Below are 24,473 nucleotides of genomic sequence, written 5' to 3' on the forward strand. Positions count from 1 at the left end.
CCTGTTCAAGCAGATGTCTTATGTCATCCCATTGGCTACACCAAACGACAAGACCAAAAGTCAGGAAGTGGGAGTTTCATTCTTCATTCTTGTGCAGTAAAAGGCAAAGTCACATAGCAAAAGCTGTGATACAGGGAGAAGTGAAGAATGGAAAAAATAATTCATTGCACCATGGGCATACACATCATATTTAAAGGCAGAAACCTGGATGAGATCGAAGAAGATGGCACCCATTTACTTTCACTAACCATATATGAGAGCCTGTGTTTCCTTTGCTAAGGCCAGATCTGTCTTACTGTTTTCAATGAAAAAACACTCGTTTTAACTACAGTAATTTTACTTTTTAAAGTTTATGTAATTTGATAGAGAGAGCATGCATGCACAAATGGGAGAGAGGCAGAAAGTGAGGGGGAGAGAGAATCCCAAGCAGGCTCCACACTCCCTGCTGAGCCTGATGTGGGGGCTCATTATCATGACCTGAGCTAAAATCAAGAGTACGATGTTCAAGCAACTAAGCTATCCAGGCGCCCCTCCAATAATTGTACTTATAAACGAATCTTAAAACATAAAAATACTTGGATTCGGCATGTGATTTTGATCTTCCAGTAGGATATTCTTTTAATGGTCATTATGCCATGGTCTAGTGAACAGGAAGAAAAGTTCCCCAGTAGATTTTTGTTCCCTTTTATATTACTTTACTATCTTTACCATTTGATAAATATTAAAGAGAAATGAGAATGAATTTCAAATAAGTATGGCTTATAATTCTAATTTAATCCCCACAGTTTGCTTTTAATTACTATTTATCAGAAGAGACCACTTACTGCTAAGAACCAAAGGAAACAATAATAAAAATATACTCTGAGAAACCCTTTTGAATTTTTGACTCACACATATGGCATTGACTATATGATAAATTATAAATCTGTCACAGAAACAACCTTATCATGCCTCTCCACAGATGGGAGATTGCCTTTTGTGTAAAATCGTTATTGTGAGGAAGTGACCCGTGTGTCTGTCCGTAGCTAGAGGCTTCCATTGCCTGTTCCTTCTCAGCAAAGGGCATTATGCACACAATCTGTTTAAGCCTTTTGAAATATATTATGTGTGGGCTACATATATTTTAAATGAGTTGAAAACATCCTAAAGATTTCTGAGGCATGGTAAATTACATGATTTTAGTGACTGGAATATTTATTTTAGAAAAGAAATTGTAATATTAGAATCTTACACATTATTCACATGCAAATGGCACGTGACTTAGCAATAATCCTGGAGATAAACACATGACTGGGAAGCTCTGAAAAGGAGAGAAAGGTTTCATTTTGAGCAGTTAGACTGGAAAACTATGTTTTCTTCATGCATCTAATAAAGAGCACAGTACTGCATACTTTCAGGATAAAAATAGAGAATCCATTAAGAAATAAAAGCACTGTTGATTTGGTTGCTTGAGAAAAATATTTTTCTATTAATCCACAGTAGATTTGTTCTCCAGAGCAAGACTTCTGGTGTTAACTTGAATTGGACTCAAAGAAATATATGTGAACTCTAACTAAAAACAGTGAATGAAAATTTGCATTTAATAAGCAATAGATTTATGCTTTGATGTGCCCTGTTTTAATATCAAGCAGACTTGATCAAAATACACAAGCTATATATGAATATTTTGTGGTCTTTTTATTGCAGATGGATAGCTTCCACTTTTCATAGTAAATGCATTTTTTGTAATTAAAATTATTTTGATGTTTATTTATGAGAGAGGTGTGTGTGTGTGTGTGTGTGTGTGTGTGTGTGTGTGTATAGTGGTCTAAAGAGAAGATGTATGTTGTGTGCTTTTGTACAAGTATTCATACATATGAGATAGAGAAACATCTGTGAATTTTAAATTATGCTGTTTCATTGAACAGTAGGGATATGCTGACCAAAACACTGAAAATAATAAACAGACCCTGTCTTGATGTCACACATACTTTCACACATCCGTCTTTACCAAGATACTCTAAAATTAACACTTAGTTCTGATTTGTGGGAAGGTGCAGTTATAATTAAAATTCCTCATTGCACATCATCCATCATCTAAAACACATGATCTTGGCTTGATATGTCTTCACATTTTAAAGCCATACCATTCACAATACATACATTCTCCAATATGGCTTGGAAGAGAGAATGATGTTTTGATGTGATCAGCTGAGCAATTAATTCATTTTACCCAGCTCGTTGACTCAGATACCCGGTTGGCTTGAATAAATCTCAGGATTAAGCTTTACTGTTAAAACTACAACATGCCAGTGAATAGTATCTCAAACAGGATTTCATTATCTACGTGTTAAATGAACTTTTTTTTCTCCATTTGTTTCTGTGAGGGGATGGGGTAAAAAGTTCTCACAGCTGCCAGACAAAGAATGACTCTATTTAAAGAGTGGTTGGAAGCACAAATGTTGATTATCTGAATGAAAGAATTTAATTAAGTTTCCTAAAGAACAGGATACTACTGACATCATTGATTGGCTAAATGAATCAGGGAAATACAGTATTTAACATTACAATATTTTTCACTTAATGATGCCAGTATTAAATCTTGGCTAGTGTCCTGGAATATGCACAATGGCTTGGCAACCAATTAATTATTTTGCAATTGCAGATGTGGAGCTTTGGGGTGTGAAAGTCTCTTTGCCAAGATGGTTTTGGGAAAAGAACCAAAGCAATCATTGTATTTCCTTGTCTATGTGCACATCCTTGTTTATGAAAATGGTTAAATTCTTGAGGTCAGATGATTACAATATTATAAACAACATTCAATTAGCCTCTGAAAGTGGTTCATTAACACAACAGACTGAAGACAAAAAAAAAAAAAACAAAAAACCCCAACTGGCCTATGTCATAGTCCATAAAAATAGGATAAAATTTGCATAAAATATCTTGAAATATTTCACATTTTGATAAAAGTAGATAAGGAGTCCTGGATAAATTTTATTTTAATGAGCATATTTAAGGTTATACTCACTTTAACTGCAACTGAAGTTTACTATGGTAGTCATTGTTAGCTGGAGCTGCAAAAACCCACATAAATTGGTAAGGAACCTCAACATTAAAGTCATTAACATATTTAATGTTGATAGCGGTATTAGGTCTTGGGTATCAAATGATACTTAATACAGTATTATTATCATTAATATATATCCCTGTAATCAGTTTAAGACTTAGATGTGTTTTCATCTGAGAAAAATAAGAAGGTGGCTATGCTATTTGAAAGTACAGTTTCTTTTTTTGTAAGAGACTCTAAAAATATCAATTATAGTGAAGAATGATACATTCATCTTACTCCATGTGAATAAGATTAAGTCCTACACTGTTATTAACCACATAAGTGTTTCAGGGTGGTATTTATTCTAATACTGGCTCTACCACTTGTAGTGTGATATCAAACACATAAAATAATTTATCTGAGACTCAAATTGCTACTAAAAAGAATCCTAGCCTTTCAAGTTATTAAAAGATTTAAAGAGAATAGGTAAAGCATTGAATAAAGAACAAAGTTGGCATTTTATAAATGCTCGCTAGATAGTTTACATATTTCTTTATTCATAAATGTTTCTGTATCCATTTTACACACATTTATATATGCATAGTTAAATGTGTGTGTATATTAAAATATACAAATCTGAATGTGTACTGCAATTTTTTAGATTTCCTATGTATTGGAGAAAGCATGCATCAAACAAGTAGTCTGTTGCAACAGATACATGGGTCTTTGTTTACCTGCGCCCAACCATCCACTCCCACAGCCCTCCTCATCCAAAACATACAGTTATTTATGTTATATTATAAACTCAATGAGAGTTTTCTTCAAGTACTTTGAAATTGTCCTATTTTGCTTTTTGTTGGCTCTGCCTTTAAATGAAACCAAAGATAGTAGAATAGCATCCCTTTCAGAGTTGACATATTTAAAGTGTAATGCACTACTTTTGTTAACATTGGAGTAAACAAACAGGTCTCCCCTTATCAGTTAGTTTATAACATAAATTTCATACAACACTGACATATAGGAAAATAGGAATACAGGACAAATGTTACACTTTCATAGAGGTGTATGGGCTACATATTACCCGATAATATGATGTTGGCAGAAACAAATGGAGAGTTTTCTTTGCTGCCTTCTCCAAAATTCTAACAAAGAATGTCTGTTTTATCATAATTTCATCTGGGAGATGAAAGTATAATTTTTTGGCCTGATTTTTATTTTAAAATGATTTTGGATTCATTCGTTACCTTCTAAAAAAAACTGCAGACTTCATTATAATTGTTCTCCAGTCTAGTTCTGAGGGCTGTCAGTTCAACTACATGCATAGTAATTATTACTCAGGTACCAAGGCTACTAAAATGTGTGTGTGGGGGGGGGGAGGGTGCATGCATGTGCTACTTTTCGTGTTTATCTCCTATATCCTTTCTGAAAAAAGCTATTGTCAAGAATTTATCTTTTTATGGATATCCCAAACTATATACCCTCACATTTATACCAGAAAAATAAAACCACTATCTCTTATTGTCTTAATGTTCATTAATGGATTCTCTAATGACATAATGACTTTGGGCCTTAATGAATATTCACATTAAGATCTAATAAATTGTAATAGGATTAAACTAAAATATCTAAAAGCATTTTGAGAAGAGTACGTTCAAGAGCTATTCTAAATCAGAATTTATGAAAAAAATATTGCACGGATATTCTAAATTTAGCTAGCATATTATTATACCACCTAGGAAGAAAATCTACCTCAGTGTTGATACTAAGAACCTTTTGGTTTGCTTTTAAAATTGACCATTGTTCTGAGTTTCACCTCAGGGATATTGCGACACTAACCTGAAAATAAAAATGATGTAAAAATACCATCCCCTTGAAGCTGAGCCAAAGTAGGTTATGATTTGTATGTTTTTGGCTCTCCACTTGCTTATGCTTCCTGGAAATTAAGGTATCTCTAGAACATCTCTAGAACATCTTCATAGTTACAGTCCATTTTTTTCCAGAATTAAAAGGAATAAACTCAGCTTCATTTTCTTACCTTCTGTCTTGAATGAAAAATATAATTTAAATAGATCAAAACTAATGACTTTATGAAGAAAATCATATAAAGAGAAAAGTGTCTTTGCTATAAATAATAAGAGAGAATTTATTGTGAAGCTGAAATATATTGTATAATGAGTCAAAGGAGCTTTAAATTCTTGGCTTCTAACCTCATTGCTTGCTCAGACCACTATGAGATGAGACCATTGGTGGTTCCAGAATATTTCATGTTCAGCATGGCTTCCTCAAGGGTGTGTGAGAGAGTGATAACCTGGGATGTGTTTCCAGTCAGAATCCTGTGAGGCCAGTCTTAGGATGTCTTTGAATAATTCTTTACTTGGTCCGTAATATGTAGATCCATCAAATGACCATTGATTTTTGGTCCCTACAAGTGGGATCTGGCCAGAAGTTATTCTGGGTTAGGCAATAGGAGATGAGCAAGGGAGCTATTTACTATGGCTGCCAGGACATCTTAGGGAGATGCTATTACATCTGGTTGTGTTTAATGTTTTTGCTATTGATATGGAAGAGCTTTTTTTAAAGTACATTAAATTATCCCCATGGGAGATACTGTAGACTACAAAGGCCTATGAAAAGCAGTACAAACAGGATAACAGGAAGGGAAGTGTATTTTCCTTGGACCATAATTCCCAGCTTCACTTTTTTTTTTTTTTTTTTTTACCGGAATAGAGAAACACAGACCCTCCCTTCCCAAAACTTACCCACCCACAATTCCTGCAGTTTAGGGAACTATGAATTCTAACTGAAAATTTTGATATTGGCAATTTATACAAATTTAACTGACTCTTCACAATAGCACTAAGGGGGGATGTTACCGGGGACATGTTAGAATGAGAGGGTTGAGCAAGCAAGTTGTCCAAGTACAATCTAGCTTGTAAGTGGCAGAAACTAAACCTGAGCTCAAGGCTCACAGACATCATATTCACTCATGCTCTTCCTTAGATGGCTTTGCTTCACCAAGATGCAGAATTTAGAGCACGTAAATTTAGCCGGGTTCTACTGGTAGATAATGGAAATACTATTTTAGAACTAACTAGTTGTCTCTGTTCTATGAAGTCCTACTAGAGCTCATCTGGATTATTAAGTTTTCTGAATACTTGTTGAAGCTAGAAATATCACGGTGATTGTATTTCCCAAGCTAATAAAATGGTAATTGGCAGAAGATATACAAGTAAAATATATAGTATAACATCTAAGGAAAGATTAGCAAAGCTTAGATTTTTATGAATTAATGATTTACATAATCATTTGTTTATAACTCCAAATCTTAAAAGTAAGTATTTGTAAGGTGAAAATTAGTAAGATATTATAGGAAAGAAATGAAGAATATAGGAACAAATCATCTTATTCTCTATATTAATATCCTATTGTAAATTTTTTTCTAAATTTTTGAAAACCATATTGATGGCTTGAGGGAGTAATCTCTGTAGTTAGACCACATGTGTTTAAACAGCTTACAAACTTTCAGCAAGCTGTATCATTTATCTATGTCACATAGCCCTCTCTTGTTTTTTCATCTATAATATGGACAGAATAATTACAAATAACCAATACCCTATGGTCTAAAGGATATGGTTAATACATATGAATCATTTTGAACCCATACCCAGCATGAGTTGGCTGGGTTATAATTTTCATAAGTCTTAATTATTATTATTATTAGATATTAATGTATATTCTAAAATTTGTGTAATCAGTCCTATGTTCCAAACTAGATTTGATAAAGTACAAATATATTTGACTTGACTAAACTGCTACCACATACATTCCAACTAACCAATAGTATCATCTCTGTTTAAGAGCACGTGGGCTCAGTAAAGACTAAATAAAAGTATGCCTAGCAAAGCAGTATAATTATATTCAGAATAATAATACAAAATATATATCCCCAGGAGTGGGCTAACTTTCAAAGTAATCTCTCCTGGAGAGAGAGATATTCATCTGACAGAAGATATTGCCTTTGTTTTCAATTATTTTTGAGCTATTCTTCTGGAATTTGCCAGGAGCATTTACAAATATATGTGTAATGAGTCAGTAATTGAAGATCTTCATACTTTGAACAAGAATTCAATTTGAGAAAACATGTATTTGGAGCCAAACTTGATGAATAAGTTGGTTGATCAGGGCTGGTGATGAGACTGATTTTTGTGAGTGAGCCATTAATAGTTCTGAGAGCAATTCCAATATTTGGTGTGTTGGCAGCAGTTATTCATATGTACGAAAAGCTTTGCTCAGGACTTGACATGCTGACTCTTGCCTATGCCCAGAGTGACTTTAGGGTGAAGTCAGACCTTTTTTGTACATTGATAACTTTGAGTTTTGTGTGGAAAAGCAGTATCCACTAACTTTTATTCGCATGTTATTTTTGCAAATCGTCTTTTAAGAGGCAAGAGTTGAGTGATGCGCTCTTGACAATTAAAGTTGTCTGCTAGTGAGGAGGCTAGGAGATGAGGAGGTATTTCATTTAACCACAGATTTGAAGCTGCCTTGCCAAAGGGACCATGTTGGGAGGGAACGGTATGAAAAGAAAGGCAAGTATCATCCCATGGAGGCTGGGAAGAATTTTGCATGATAAAAAAAACCCAGTTTTCCAAGTCCCTGGATAGAGCAATTGTTAAGAGTGAAGCTTTGAGGCACACAGTGACTTGGCCTCCCTTAGCTATGTGACATTATCCTTGAGGACACATTGTCTTCTGGCCACCTTCATGCTTGACTTGCACTCTTTGAGTCTAGAGACAATAAAGGCATGGTTGCTTCCTCACTCGGTTTTCCCAAATGAACGTACTCAATTTAATTCATAAAACATATAACTAACGTTACAAAATAAAATACACGTTAAACATATCCCGAGCTGTTAAGAAACAGACTTGGAAATAACAAGATACTTTATTACCTTATCTTTGTTGTATTGCTTTGCCTTTTGGGGCTATGTTTGTAATTACCCTTCCAGTGACCTTCCTCATTGTTGCTCCAATAATAGTCTCTGTTTTCATGGGAATTGGGTAATAGAAGTCAGACTGGGGTGTGAATGGAGCACTTCTCCAACCTGATTAATGGGTGAGGTGACGGCTTTCTGCCACCTGCTGAGGAGATGTTGCAAGGCTGCCTCCTCAGTCACCCAGAGAGCCTCTGTTGTCCACAGGCTCTCAGGCAGTGATTATAAATGAGACTCCTCTGTGGCCTGTTTCTTTAAAGGCTGATCAAGTCTTTATGTGATGTGCCATAATTCTTTTTTCCTGGCCACTGGCCTCAAAGTCTCCTTCTAAACTAGTGTCTCCACAGCCAGAAGCGGGCTGGCTTTCTTTCCCTAGGAACTATGTTTGTTTCCATATAAAAAAGATGATCTCAGTTCCCTACAGATGATTTAAAACTATACATCGTTTACATGTATATTACATCAGCTGCTGTTTGCCTCAATGTGAAATAAAGAATCTTGACTTCAGACTGCTTTCTTAGGTTGATTGTATACATATTTCTTCCTACAAATGAAACTCTAATGGAAGCAGAGTCAAAACTGAACCCATGCTTGTTATCATTTGTTTCAATGGACACTTCTCTTTATTATGTGCTTTTTGGTAAGGTACTTTACATACTTTGCCCGTAGGAGTTTAGTACTCATGTGTGTTTAGGTAAGCCACCTGGAAAGACATTTGTGCTAGTAGAAACTTTATGTGAAAAGGAATGTTACCTCAGTTAAGTAATAACCTTGGAACCATTCTTACTTATTAACCTAAACCATGAAATGGAGCCAGTACGTGGAGGGCTGTCTCTGACTTTTTACAGCAGTGATGCCAGAGTTCCTTATTTGGGAGTCATAGGGGGAGCAGCAGCTGTTATAATTTATACATGTTTGTTTTCTCTCTTGGATTGAGTCCACAGTGTCAGGGAGAATAAATTTTGGTTAAGCTGTATTAGATTATAATGAGACTTTTTGGAATTATAAAGATAGCAAAGGTTTGGGAGGCTACCCCTTGGATTTTGAATGTTATTTTTGTTGCTTACATATTGGACAATCTTGGGAAAGGTACAGACAACTTACAACTCCTCTTCCTCCAAAAAACAACCCAATTTAAAAGCAGACTAAGACTTTAAATAGACATTTCTCCAAAGATGTAAAATGGTCAAATGGGTGCATGGGAAATGTTATATCAGCAGTCATTAGGGAAGAGTAAATCAAAACCACAATGAGATACCACGTTACACCCATCAGGATGACTATTATCCAGAAAAAGAAACAAAAAGGGAAAAGAACAAGGATTAGAACACTTGACCATTGCTGGGAGGGATGTAATGTGGTGTAGGCACTGCAGAAGTTTGGCTCAAAAAGTTAAATAGGGAATTACTGGAGCACTTGGGTGGCTCAGTCAGTTAAGCATTAAACTCTTGACTTTGGCTCAGGTCATGAGCTCATGGTTTGTGGGTCTGAGCACTGTACCTGACTCTATACTGAACACAAAGCCTGCTTGGGATGATCTTGCAGTTCGAGAGTTCGAGCCCCGCATTGGGCTCGGTGCTGACAGCTCAGAGCCTGGAGCTGGCTTCGGATTCTGTCTCCCTCTCTTTCTGTTCCTCTCCTGCTCTCTCTCTCTCTCTCTCTCAAAAATAAATAAAGGTTGAAAAAAATTAAAAAATAAAATAAATAAAATGGCTGAATGATAAACCTTAGGTATATTTTATCACAATATTAAACATCCCCTCGATTTCCTTCTCAATAAAATTAGAATTCATCTTTTATGTTTGGGAGTTACACAAAATTTTTTTTCTTATATTTGGTAACCATCCTGGCATGAAAAGAGAAGATTTCCAGTAATGTAGCATATGACAAGCAGACAGAATAGTGGAAAGCGATCTGGAATGAATGACCAGATCAGGCAGGTTGTACTAAAAGCCAGTCCTACCTATGTATTTTTCACCTGAGTAAATACATTTATTATTCATATCTTGACTTTTTCCTTTGGCTTGAGTCATTTGGACTTTTTAAAATAATTTTTCTTTATATAGTAGACATTTAATAAACATTAATTAATATTATCTTAACTCGGGGCACCTGGGTGGCTCAGTCAGTTAAGCATCTGACTCTTGATTATGGCTCAGGTCATGATCTCATGAGTCAGACTCTGTGCTGTGACAGCCTGGAGCCTGCTTGGTATTCCCTTTCTCCCTCTTTCTCTGTCCCTGCACTGCCTACGCACTCATTCTCTCACTGTCTCTCTCTCTGTCTCTGTCTCTCTCTCTCTAAATAAATGTTAAAAACATAAAATAAAAAATGCTATCTAATCTCAAAATAGACTATCTTATCTCAATATCTAAGAATCATTTTTCTTCACCTATATTCAACTGACTCAAGGCTAATTACCTATACAGTTAACTAAGCCTCTTAATTAAAAATAAATAAATAAAATGTGTGATAATGCGATAGGCTACTGCCAGAGAAAGTGAGAATGAGGGCAGTAATACACACTTTCATCTTCTAAAATATCACATGCATTCTCTGAATTCCTAAAGCTAAGAAAAGGTGCAGTTCAATCTTGAGGAACAAATAGGTATTTTATGCTTTGCTTATTGGCAACTACTACTGAATCATATGCCAATCATACCCTTCTTACCTCCTTGATGGCAAATAAAAACCACTTCAGCCCTATGACATTATTAAGATTCTATAGTTAAGTGTTGTCATCAGTGACCATGGCTACTCAACACATACGGTATTCACTCCTGGTAAGAAAACCTTAGTATAATGTGTTCTCTATCAAGAAGTCAGTCATTTAAAAACCTTTCGAATACAGCTGAAATTCAAGAAAGAAATCCATGTTATCACCAATCAACTGGACCTTAGGCCAGTACACTCAAGCTCACTATCAAAATCCATTTGTACTTATAAGTTATAGACACTTTGACTGAGTATGGTTAACTGTTTCTTGGATATTCAGGGCAAATTACATTTCAGGTAAATATTTGCCATATTAACAGAATGTTACCTGAGGTTGGAGATGGATTTGGGAAGATGGTCTAAGTGTGTCAAAAGTATAACCATCTGGAGCTATATTTCAAATATTCTCAGTAGATCCAGAGAATTACTGAATTCCTTAAGAGCCTAATAGCTCTTATCCTGAATATTTCTATATTCAGTGATCAAGGATTTACTTGGCAACTATGCCAAGAGTTCAAGGTGAAAAATTTATAGTTCTGACTTTAAGTCATTAAGATAAAGGTGCTGTCTTGAGTGTATCTTTTCAGAATGAAAGAAAATGAGTTTAATTAAAATGACTCTTCTAAAAATAGTTACTTAATAATAATTGAACTCTGAGAAAAGTCAACTTTCTTAAATGTGCAATTCCTCAAGTATCCTTGAATTTGGGTTATATATTTTTAAGTAGACCCCATGTTCAACATGGGGCTTGAACTCATACCTCTGAGATCAAGAGTTACGTGCTTTACTGACTGGGCCAGCCAGGCACCCTAAGGTTTTATCATATTTAACAATTATATGCTGCAGTGATGGTTTTTCCTAAGGAGATAAAAAGATTTAGTGGTAAGTATATATGTATACATAGAACTGTATAGTGTTGGGCAAAGACTTTCTAAACATTTTTTAAAGCCTGTGATCCATGAATCATTACTATTGTACTCCATCTTTGTTTAAAAAAATATTTGAGAAAAAGGCCTGGTAATCTGAATTTTAAATTATCTTCCTAAAGAATTCTTAGGTGTATTAGAGCTTGAAAATCTCTGCTGAAGGTCAAGATGAGAAAAATGTCTATGTTACTTATGTGTCTATAGCCAACTTAGGAAGGATCTACAAAAGATTTCAATATTTCTTTTTGCTTTAATTAGAAATGATTATCCTAACTTCTTTTTATAAATCTTTTGGAAAGATAATACACTGGAAATACTAGTGTGTCTTTTTTTAATCTGATACTTAATGTTTTATCTATGTGCTACCTGCTCTTCAAATACCTAGAATGCTCCATGCTCATGATCTTGAAGAAGGATGTGATAGAATAGAAAATCAAGGGGAAAAAATTTCCCCCAAATATTTCTGATTTTGGTATTTTAAAAGCTGATGTCATTGGGGGATCAACCTAATCTTTGTTTACAGTAGAATAAATTAGTGCCTCTCAAACTTAGTTGTATAGAATAATATGGATATCTTGTTTAATACTGCATTGCTCTACCTTTCTCCCATCCCAAGATACTGTCTGTAGACTTTTGGGTTTGTAGATGGGAAGATGATTTTTTTGGCAAGTCTCAGGTGACACTGAATCTGTTGAGGTAGTAACTATACTTGGAGAATTTCATAAATAAATATATGAAAATGATGGGTTTCAGGAGGATGTTATTTCTCCTCCCCACCTCCACACCTCCCCAATTCACCAGTACCCGATAGCCTAGAAGGGATTCTCTGAATGGGAGAGAGAGAAAATGAGAGATGAAGTCATTAAGATGAGGCAGCACAATCCAAGTTGGTTTTTGTTATCTGAGAGAAAAGTTAATTCTCTCTGGTAAGGATGTAATGAGACCCAGCAGGCACAACTTCAGGCACAATCACAGGGTAGTTCATGCCCTAGGCTAGCCTGGCATGTGCAACATGATTTCCTTCACCCGGGGTTTAGAATTAAGGGGGAAAATCATTTGGATCTGAAAAGGCCTGGTCATTACCAACCAGGGAAATCTTCATAATGACTCTAAAAATAGATGTCAAGGACCAGAGGAGGTGAATACATGTTTAGCAGATAGCGTTGAAGATAGAAAAATTTGAGAACCGGGTAATTCCTTCTCCAATCCTCTCAAACTAGGTAAGGGCCTGGGACATGAGACCTGACCTGAGAAAACTGAGAGAACTTTCAATTGACTGTTCCTAGATTTTTATTATTCCAGTGGTAGCTTAGAAGCTTAAGATAGAAACTAAGATAATTTTATAAAATTGAGTTTTATGTCTTGCACCCCTAAGAAGTGCACTGGGTGAATGTCACAGCCACTACATGGTTATTACAATTAGAAGTAATGATATGCAATTGATACATTTCATTTCTTAATCTCTTGGCCAATATTTTCTAAAATAATTCTGGACTCATTAAAGGGAATTAGATCTGAGATACCACACTTGCCTCTCACATGATCATGGTTTACACAAAAATGGGTTCCCTTCACACCAGCTGTTGGGGATGTGAGTCCTCTTGTTCACTTACTTTGTGAACCTTGTCTCACATTCACATCTGCAATATTGTTCTAAGAGAGAGTCTAGCAGAATCATATGACATTCGCTTGCCATTTTAGCATTTTGCTCAAGCTAAAGTAGCTTCATTTGTAGAAGGAAAATAAAGAGCAAAACCCAATTTGACACTGCCAATTGAAGTGATTTTAGCCTGCGTAAGATTACTTTAACCTGTGAGAATTTCTGGAGAACAAAGTTCTGTGCCTTGACTCAACCCTTCTTGAATATTCCCTCACCTCAAGATTTTGAGAGATTAAAAAAAGGAAATGGTGGGCTATGCTTCTGTTGACATAGGTGAAGATGAGATATTATGCAATTAATTTTAAAAATGCAGGAAAATGATTTTTTAAAAAGCCTGTAACAGCCAGGCATTTAGGGAAAATTATAAAGTCTCAAACTGAAACAATTAATGAAGAAATAATTAAGGGAAAAGTAGCATTGCTCTAGTGATCTGTTTGACATTAATTTAAATTGATTTTACAGCAGGGAGTGTTATTAAATGAGTCGAAGCCTGAGGACAAGCTAGAGTGAAAATCAATTGTGTTATCAAAAGGTTGTTTTAAATATTTAGAAGTCAAAGTAGGGGACAAAGACCTAGAAGAAAACAAAAGCAAAATAAAACACATAACTGCCAAGCTTTTCATTCCTTAGCTGGTTAGCATTCCACAGTGATATGACAGTTTCTATATGTATTAAGTGACGAAATGAAATCTAAATCTTCTATTAGTTACTTTATTAAATTATGTAGTTAAAATCAAGACATTGTTTTGTCCAGATACTGCACAATGACCAAGGCGGGGAAGGTTTACCTGTGGCAAATCTACTATTATGTCACTTTTCTGCCTTAGGTAGCCAGAAATTTTCACTTTATTATTGTTTTACTCTCCTAAAGTGGAAAAAAGAAAATTTATTTGAAAATAGTCATGAGAAGCTTTATGCTCAATATTTTAATATATTAAAGCACATGGCTTTAAATGTAATCATTATGATGAGGCCTGGTTGTTGTATGTAAATCACTAAATTCTACCCCTGAAACCAATATAACACTGTATGGTAACTAATGAGAATTTACATAAAAATTTGAAAATAAGAGAGTAAAAAAATTTTTTTTTAATTTCTAAGTCTGACAGAAATGTAATTGGATAATATTAGTCAATATCTCTGTCATTGCCCTTTTTCTCCTTTAACTCTGTATAATTATCCACACTTTCTTGCAGGTTATTTGAATCCTTCAGGGTTTTATTTGTTGGTTGGATGAGAATGGTTGTTGTCATTGTCATTGTCAGTGAATGTGCACGTGCGCACATTTTACTGTTAATTTTTGTGCTACTTTATCCTGAAATGGAGTGAGGGTTAAGATATAAGCATAACGTAGGACTAAGTACTTGCATACATACCTAAAAAATTTTTTTTAGTTTATTTTTTAGAAAGAGAGAGATGGAATGCTATAAGCAGGGAAGGGGCAGAGAGGAAGACAGAATCTGAAAGAGGCTCTAGGCCCTGAGCTGTCAGCACAGAGCCAGATGCAGGGCTTGAATTTGGGAATCTGGAGATTATTACCTGAGCCAAAGTCAGACACTCAACTGACTGAGCCACCCAGGCCCCCCCCCCCCCCCCGCCCTTGCATGCCTACTTTCAAAGAACTGTGAGTCATAACATGAAGGAGTTCATTTCCTTTTGTCATCTCATGTATACATTAGTGCCCATTTTGTGAATTATTTAGGATGGTCTACTTTTCATTCCTGGACTTTCCATTTGATTATCGCTTATAGTTTTTATTGGTCCACTTAGTTTCCATATTTATTGAACCATTGTGATCATATTATCCTTTTTAAAAGATTTTTAATAGTTTATTTTTGAGACAGAGAGAGACAGAGCATGAATGGGGTAAAGGCAGAGAGAGAGGGAGACACAGGATCTGAAATAGACTCCAGTCTCTGAGCTGTCAGTACAGAACCTGACACAGGGCTCGAACCCACAAAGCATAGATCATGACCTGAGCCAACGTCAGATGCTCAACCTACTGAGCCACCCAAATGCCCTAGTATTATCCTTTATTTTAACATAGTTTTTAAAAATTTATTTATTTATTTATTTTCTAATGTTTTATTAATTTTGAAAGAGAGTGTGAGCAGGGAGGTTCAGAATACAGAGGGAAATACAGAATCCAAAGCAGGCTCCATGCTCTGAACTAGCTGTCAGCACAGAGCGTGATGCGGGGCTTGAATCCACAAAACATGAGATCATGACCTGAGCCCAAGCTGGACGCTTAACCTACTGAGCCACCCAGGTGCCCCAGCATAGTTTTCTTTAATTTTGAAACATGTTTGTAATAGCTACTTCATAACTATTTTGTAGCAATCTTTAATAAAACCAACATCTGGGTCCATTCAGGATCAGCTTCTGTAGGCTTGATTTTTTTCACACATTTTAAAAATACATAATCATATGAAAAGTTTTTGTTGAAACCAGACATTTTTATGTAATGTAGCAAATCTGGATTTTGATAACTTTTTTGTTTTTTTTTTAACATTTTATTTTTGAGCAATCTCTATACCCAACATGGGGCTCAAACTTACCACCCCAAGATTAAGAATCATATACTCTACCAACTAAGCCAGCCAAGCATTCCTGACTCATTAGTTGTAGGGACTGCTGTGTGCTGTTTGTATCCTGCCTGTACTTAAACAGTGGAATCTGCCTTCCCCACTGTATGTAGCTGCTGACTTCTCTTTTACCACGTTTTCCTTATTTTCTGCCCTCTCTCCTCCTTCCCTTCCTTACTTATTAGCTTTCTGGGGATCCCTCCTTTGTCTATATGCCAATTATTAGCAAACGATTTGGGCAGAGACTGTGTTCAAACACCCTGAACCTGTAAGCCTTTGATAAACTCTACATACTCTAATTTTGTGTAGGTAGAGAAATACATTAAAAGGTCCAGCAATTTTCAAGTGTATCTCAGCTTTGACTTTCCTCCATGGCCTTGAGTCTCCCATGCCTATGAGGGTAGTTTTTGGGTCAGCCAGGGATTTGTACAGAGCTAAGCACTCTTTGTATGATTGTCTTATTTATAGAGTCTTCTGGTCAAATGTATAGATCATCCCTCACTCACCCCAAGTCGTACTGCAACCTTATGGGGCAGAGCTGCAGGCTCTATCATTTGTTTCTTCATTTGTTTCTCACCAACTTTGCTTCTTTCATCAAAAGCATTACCAGGCATTTTATTTTATCCTCTGCTCAAAATGACATCCATCCTCTAGCAGTGGTACTGCGGGTTTTCCAGCCAGGGCTGCCCCAGTTACACTACTGAGCTGATGGATCTGGGGGTGTGTAATGAGGGGAGGTAGCATCATGCTACAGACTTTCACTGTTATTACACAGGGATCTAGCACAGTGCTGCCATGTGTAAGCAGTTCTCAACTCATGCTTGGCCTTTGGTCAAACGCCAGAGTCCTGAAATGAAATTTTTTCCCCATTTTCCTACTTTTTATGGAGGAAAGGATTCTTTGACTTATACTGACATTGTTGGAACTGTTGGCCCATTCTTGTACTTTCTCAAAACTTTTTTGTTCTGAGATAATTTTAGAATTATAGAAGAGTTACAAATACTGTATAGGAAGAGTTCCTGTATACCTTATACTCTGCTTCCCCTAAAGTTAATACATTATATAACCATACAATGCAGAAATTGTATTTTTACAATCTTTAGACTTTCCTTAGGTTTTAATTATTTTTCCACTGATGTCCTTTTACTGTGCCAGGGTTGAATCCAGGGTGCCATGTTGAATTTTTGTTGCCAAGTCTCCTTAGTCTCCAATATACAGAGACTGGTCAGTTCTTTTGCAGAATGTCCCATAATTTGGGTCTATCTGATGTTTTCTTGTAACTAGACTGGAGTTTTGGGATTTCAGAAGGGATACCACAGAGATGAAGTACCTTCTCGACACTTCATTTTGAAGTGCATAGTATCACCATGATTTGTTACTGGCGCTGTCACCCTTGGTCACTTGGTGATAAGGTGATAGAAGATACAGGTTTCTCTTCTGTAAACTTCCCATGTGTTCCCTTTTCATACTAGATTTATTAGAAATGAGTCACTCGGTTCACCTAAGACGTAAGGAAATTGAGCCATCATTCTTGGAGGGAAGAATATCAGAATGTGGAGATCCGTTGCAACTACACAGTAATTAATAATTTGAAAGAGGTACTTTAAGGCTATGTAAATACCCTATTCTTATTACTCTGGTGTTTAATTATCTTTCCATTTTTTTCTCATTCCTGTACATTATTGAAAACTCTTCTATTTATTTTTTGAAACCACCTTTTCTACCTTACCAACTTCAAAACACCATTGTCCAAATCTACCATGATTTTTACAATTTTACTACTTCATTTTCTTTGCCATTAGTACTGTCTAGAATGCCTTTCTCTTCCTTTGTTATCACAGATTTTCTCCATCCAGAAGTGAAATGCTCCTGGGGTACCCGGGTGGCTCAGGCAGTTGGGTGTCCAACTTTGGTTTAGGTCATGACATCATGGTTTGTGGGTTCGAGCCTTGTATCAGGCTCTGTGCTGTCAGATAGCTCAGAGCCTGGAACCTGCCTCAGATTCTGTGTCTCCCTCTCTTTCTGCCCCTCCCCAACTCATTCTCTCTCTCTCTCTGAAAAATAAACATTAAAATTAAAAAAAGAAGTAAAATGCTCCTATTGGGGCCTGTGCTCTCAATCACTACATCATATTGCATCTCCATACACAACCTGATTTGATCTATCCCTAACATAAGAGTACTATAGTTTTTTCCTCCTCAGGACATTTCTTATGCCGTGGGTTGAATTTTAGTCCACCAAAGATGTGCTGAAGATTAATCTCCAGAGCCTAAGAATGTGACCTTACTTTCAAGTGTGATCACTGTAGTTATTTAAGATGAGGTCATATTAGAGTAAGGTGGTTTTATAGGAAGAGGACACAGGAGAATAACAGGAGAATGCCATGTGACTCAGGGGTGGGGACTGGAGTAATGTAGACAGCAACAAGACAAGGGATGCCAGTAAACCATCAGATACTATATAAAGGGGCAAGGAAAAATTTTGCCCTGTAGGTTTCAGAGGGCTCTGCTGACCCTTTGATTTTGGACTTCTACTTTTCAGTAGTGTGAGACAATGAATTTCTGGTGTTTTAAGCCATCCAGTTTGTGGTAATTTGTTGTGCAGTCCTAGAAAACCAATAAAGCCTGGGATACCTGGATGGCTCAGGTGGTCATAAGTCTGTTTTATTTATTTTTAAGAGACACAAGCAGGGGAAGGGCAGAGAGAGGGGGACAAAAGATCTGAAGCAGTCTCTGTGCTGACAGCAGTGAGCCTCATGTGGAGCCAGAACTCAGAAGCCATAAGATCATGACCTGAGCCAAAGTCGGACACTCAACCAACTGAGCTACTGGGGTGCCCCTAGAGTGCTCGTTTCTAAAGATAGATTTAGAAAATTTATATTACTAATTCTAACTACTAATTACTAAATAATTCCAGTATTAAATCTATGCATTATTTAATGTAACTAACATTTATTGATCAGTTATGTACCAGGCACAGGGCAAGAAAATGGAAATATAAAGATACATAAAGCAACCTTATCTTTTTCATCTAATAACTAAAAAAAAAACAACTTAAAAGTAGGGAAAACAAAGTGAGAATAACAGCTGGGGTGCCTGGGTGGCTCAGTCAGTTGAGCATATGACTTCAGTTCAGGTCATGATCACATAGTTGATGGGTTCAAGCATTGATGGTGCAGAGCCTGCTTTGGATTCTCTATCCCCCTTTATCTCTGCCCCTTACTACTCACCCTGTGTCTCTCAAAAGTAAATAAATAAAACATTTTTAAAAATTAAAAAAAGTATAAAAAGAATAACAGCAAAATCACTAATATTTGCCATCATGTGGTTTCATGAATAAAGCACATCCTTTATTTCAGCTGAAATATACATAAAACAGCATTTCAGGGAAATTCACCAAAGTTATGTGCTGCATAAGGGAAATTTTTAAAAATACAATGATTTGTAATTATATAATGGTTGTAGATCTGTTTCAAATTAGATCATTCTGATGCTGATAATATAGTACTAAAGTGTATCATGTGCAATAGTATGAAAATACATGGAGTAAAAAAGGTTCAAATTAATGCAGAACTTATCCAGACTTATAGGAAGAACTCTTACCAAAAGGCAGTACATCTTGTTGGAGAAACATGAAGGAAGGAGGATAGTGGGTACCAGGGCCTGATGGAACTGGGTGGCATCACACTTTTAAATGGTCAAGGTGATGGTCTTTGAGCAAAGTTAGTTAAGAATTAAAGGAGTAAATTATGCAAAAGCCTTGAGGAAGAACTTTCCAGACCGGGGCAATGAGTAACAAAGTCCCTGAGGCAAGAGCCTGCTTGCCTTTTTTGAGGAGCTGCAAGGACACCTGGGAAGCTAACACAGAGCAAGCAAGAATGAAAGAAGTAGATCAATTTCAGGAGTGAGTGAATGGCTGGACTGTGTAGGACTTTACTGCCGCAAGGACTCCTGTTGGACTCAGAGACAGCAAACCACTGGAAAATTTGAGGAGAAAAATGATATGATAATCACAAAAATGATAGTACATGTAATAGTAGAAAGAGACTGCCCCCCCCCCCCCCCCCCCCCCCCCCCCCCGCGCATTAAGCTCAGGGAGAGAAACCTGAAGGGGAGGAGTGAGTGTTAATTGTACCTCTGTGTAAGTAACTTTGTTGTCTTCCTTTGGAATGTTCATAACCTTTCAGGAAATACACTTCTTTAATGTTTTGTTGTTGTTGTTGCTAAATCACAGAGCTGGGCTCTGCTACCCCAAGACTATGTTTAAACTTGATTATAAGACAGCTACGAGATATGATGGCTATAATAACATCCTATCACCATTAAATATAAAAGCTGACGATAATTACCACCCGGTCTTGGCATATGCCTCATCCTTTTCTGCAAAACATGTTTTGTTGCTTGCTGCTTTAGAAACCAAACATGTTGGATTTTGGACATCATCATCAGGATGTCATTTTTAGATAGTTCTAAATATTTTATGCCCTAGGATCTGTTAAGTACCATGTCTTAATTTCCATGCATCAGTAAGTTTAACCGGAAAAATTCTTTGCTGAGACCCTGCTAACCTTCACCATGTTAATGTCTGTCTTGTTTTTCTATCACAAGTAAGCAATCTTAGCAACCAGCAGGAATCTAAATATAAAATAAGGCACTGAGCCTAATGATCTTCTGTTAGATTTCCAAATATGTAGTTTGAATTGTAATCTTACGCAGTAAATGAGTAGTGGACTTGGGGTGTGATTGAATGCATGTGGAAGTCTCCTAATAGAATTCAGGATGGAAATAGGTTACTCCTGCGAGCTCTGGGACAAACTATCTCCAGAATGAAAAGGATTCCATACCGTTTTGCTCCTGTCTCAAGTAAACTTTTTTTTTTTTTTTTTGCCATAGCTCATAGGGCAGAAATGGTAACCAGAGGATAAGGAGTTAACAGCAAGCACTGAGGCCCTTAAGCCATTTGATGTATCTAGGGCAAACAATTAGGGGTGCCTGGGTGACTCGGTTGGTTAAGCATCTGGATTTGGCACACGTCATGATCTCTCAGTTCGTGGGTTCAAGCCCCGTGTTGGGTTCTGTGCTGACAGCTCAGAGCCTGGAGCCTGCTTTGGATTCTGTGTCTCCCTCTCTCTCTGACTCTCTCTTTCTCGTGCTGTCTCTCTCTGTCTCTCAAAAATAAAGAAAGAAAGAAAGAAAAAAAGAAAACATTTTTTTAAAAAAAGGGCAAACGATTAGAACTCAAATGTGCTGAGTCTAGATTGCCTGAGTCCAGCTTCAGCAGGTCCAGGGTTCCCTGAAGGATGGATGGTGTCAGCGAAAGAGAGTGAGAGTCGAGTTTCCTTTTGATCACCAGGCAGGCATCTCTGCTCTGTTTTTGTGTCTTTATTTATAGGTCAAGTGGTAACATGACATCAGAAAATAGAGATTTTTTACAGTGACTAATTTTTTGTGATGTTTTAATCATCAAAAGTGATGACATTAGAAAACAAATTTTTTATAGTGACTAATTTTTTATGATAAGATGCTTTAATTATTGAAAGTGTACAGACACAAGTTTCACAGAAGTATTTTTGTAGAACCATCTCATTGATTCTTGGCCTCAGTTCCCAAGATTAAGAAGCAACAAACCTATCTTATTTTGTATGGGTTGGGTTTTTTTTGCCAATAATTACGACTTTGTTTTTAATTAACAAGTTATAACCAAGTCATGTAATGTACTTATAGTGAGATTGAGTAAATCTTATAACCAAGAATATAACAGGATGTTTTTAGTAGAAAACAGGATAACATACATATTATTTAAATTAGAAATTCTAAGATTAAAACATAGGTTAAGTCGTATACAGATAGGCTAGGAGGTATTTTATTAGACTCATAAACTACAAGAAAAAGAATGCTTGTTAATAATAACTTGAGAAAGCCTTTTTCTGATGTAAGCACAATGAGGGCCCTATGTGTGTTGGCCTTGGACCTGGGTTCCCATTTTCTTTTCCATCCTCATAACTGATGTCAGTACAAGGGAGGATATTTGTAGAATGTGGACCTTGGGAAGGGATCATGTTCTGACCTTGTCTTCTATTTTTTATCTCCAATTTAGGCTCCTTTTCTCCAGGCCAGACCTAAATGCAATCCTTGTGTTTTTAACCCCTTCATGTCTGTGTTTTGGGTCTGCAAGGCTCATTAGAAGAGCCTTTGTCAAACATCTATAGTGTTCTGATCCAAAATCTCTTATGTAGGGACAGGAAAATGTTTTTCTTATGGGGTAACTGTGTGGGGAATATAGGTCTGATTTGGAACACTCTGAGGCCTAATTAATGACAACAGGCTTATTTTCAACATGAGCAGTAGTCGTAGAAGGAGATACCAGGTTAGCCTCTCATGGCAGGAGCTGTGCATCTGTCTGCTGTTTCCTCACTGTGACTGTGTCATCCAGAAAGGTCGAGGCTGCTCCCAGCACTATATTACAATAGAAACAAATATACCTCCTTTCCTCATCCTTTACCCATCAAAGATAGCACTAAAATACCATTGTTTCCCTTATGATTGGAAATGTCCTCAAAATCTTTCTTAGGGGCACCTGAGGGACCAGTCAGTTAAGAGTCTCTTTTTTTTTTTAATTTTTAATGTATTTATTTATTTATTTATTTATTTATTTATTTATTTATTTTTGAGAGAGACATAGTGAACAGGGGCGGGTCAAAGAGAGAGGAAGACACAATATGAAGACGGGCTCCAGGCTCTGAGCTGTCAGCACAGAGCCTGATGTGGGGCTCAAACCCACAAACTGTTAGATCATGACCATGAGCCCAATGCTTAACTGACTGAGCCACCCAGGGGTCCCAAGAGTCTGACTCTTGATTTGGCTCAGGTCATGACCTCACAGTTTGTGAGATCAAGTCTTGCCTCTGGTTCTGTGCTGACACAACATGGAGCCTGCTAGGGATTCTCTTTATTCCTCTCTTTCTGCCATTTCCCTGCTTTCTGAAACTAAATAAACATTTAAAAACATTTTAAAAAGGGAAGAAAAAAGAGAAGAAGAAACACTTCCAGTAGCTCCCACCAATTTTAGTGGACTTTTAAGATTAAAATCTTCTAGGGGCTCAGTCAATTGAGCATCTGACTCTTGATTTCAACTCAGGTCATGATCCTGGGGTTGTGGGATCCATCTCGGTGCTCCATGTTGAGTGTGGAGCCCTGCTTAGGAGTCAGTGTCTCTCTTTCTCTCTTTCTCTCTCTCCATCTGCTTTTCTTCCTGGCTCATGTTCTTTCTCTAAAAGAATAGTAATAAAAAATGCAACCAAAGAATCCTTTTGGTTAGTCTTGACCCAGAGCAAGTTTTCTCAACATCCACACTATTGATGTTATGAACCAGGTAACTCTGTTGCAAGGACTGCTGTGCACATTGTAGGAGGTTTAGGGGATCTTTGGCCTCAATCCACTAGATAACAGTAGCAACTCCTTCTCCCTCCCCCCACCCCTACTTGTGACAGTTAAAATGTTTCTAGACAACAGCATCCTGAGTTGGCAAACATTGTCCTGGAAATAGATGCACCTAATACATAAAGGAATTAGAGAGAAAGCATAGAACAAAATTTCTAAACTTATATTTTAAGAAGTTGCTTAGTTTTCCTAATTTTGTATCTAGCCATCATCTCTTTAACAGCTTCTGCTTAAGAATATCCTGATAAAGTATTGAAAAAAGGCATTAGCTATTAAACATAATCATTACCTTACACATAACTTATTGAATGCATGGCTCCTTGGATCGGAGAGGATCCACGGTTTTCCACAGATCCATGTAAGTACACTCATTTCCAGAGACACAAACACACACACAACTTGCCCACCTTGCTAACTAACGTGATTATTCCTTTAACTATCGAATGTAGTTTTCAAGTCTAAACTCTTATAAAAGACAATTCAACAGATGATCAACAGTATTTGAAAATTTTAAAAGGTTCTAAAGGCTAACAGAGGAAGGAGAAGGTGAAAGCTTTACAAATAATGAAGGTTTTTCTTTTGCCATTTTTTGCTGTTTGGAGCCTTTCTTCCTTTTTAAAAGCTAATGTTTAATAAATAAAAAAACAGTAAAAATAGGGGTTAAATGGAATGAATATTTATCCTGTCTTCAGTAGCACCCTGGTCTTCCACACATAAAGCTGCTTATGCAATCAGTGGAAGCTCTGTGCCAAGGAGAGAGTCACAATGATTGCAAGGAAAATGAGCATCAGATTGAAATATACACTAGTGGTTTTGATCATTTTGGTAGCCATGGTGATGGAAGACCAAAATAGCACTTGAAAGTAGCACTCAAAAAGGAATTTGGGAGAAATTTTATTTATTGAAATGCTTGATAAGGATAATATTGTTACATTTGGAATACCAACATTTTTGTGGCTGAACACTTGGGCTTTAACTCCTAGGCAATTGGGTTTTTCACTTTTCTCTTTCTCAACATACAGGTAGCAACCTTAAAAAAGGCAAAATATTTTAGAGAATTCAGTTATTTAAAGGAACAAGTAGAAATTATAAATAAGGATTATAGAAAGGGAGCAAAAATATATTAA

Source organism: Suricata suricatta, chromosome 2 (genome assembly GCF_006229205.1).
Source record: "Suricata suricatta isolate VVHF042 chromosome 2, meerkat_22Aug2017_6uvM2_HiC, whole genome shotgun sequence".
NCBI lineage: Eukaryota > Metazoa > Chordata > Mammalia > Carnivora > Herpestidae > Suricata > Suricata suricatta.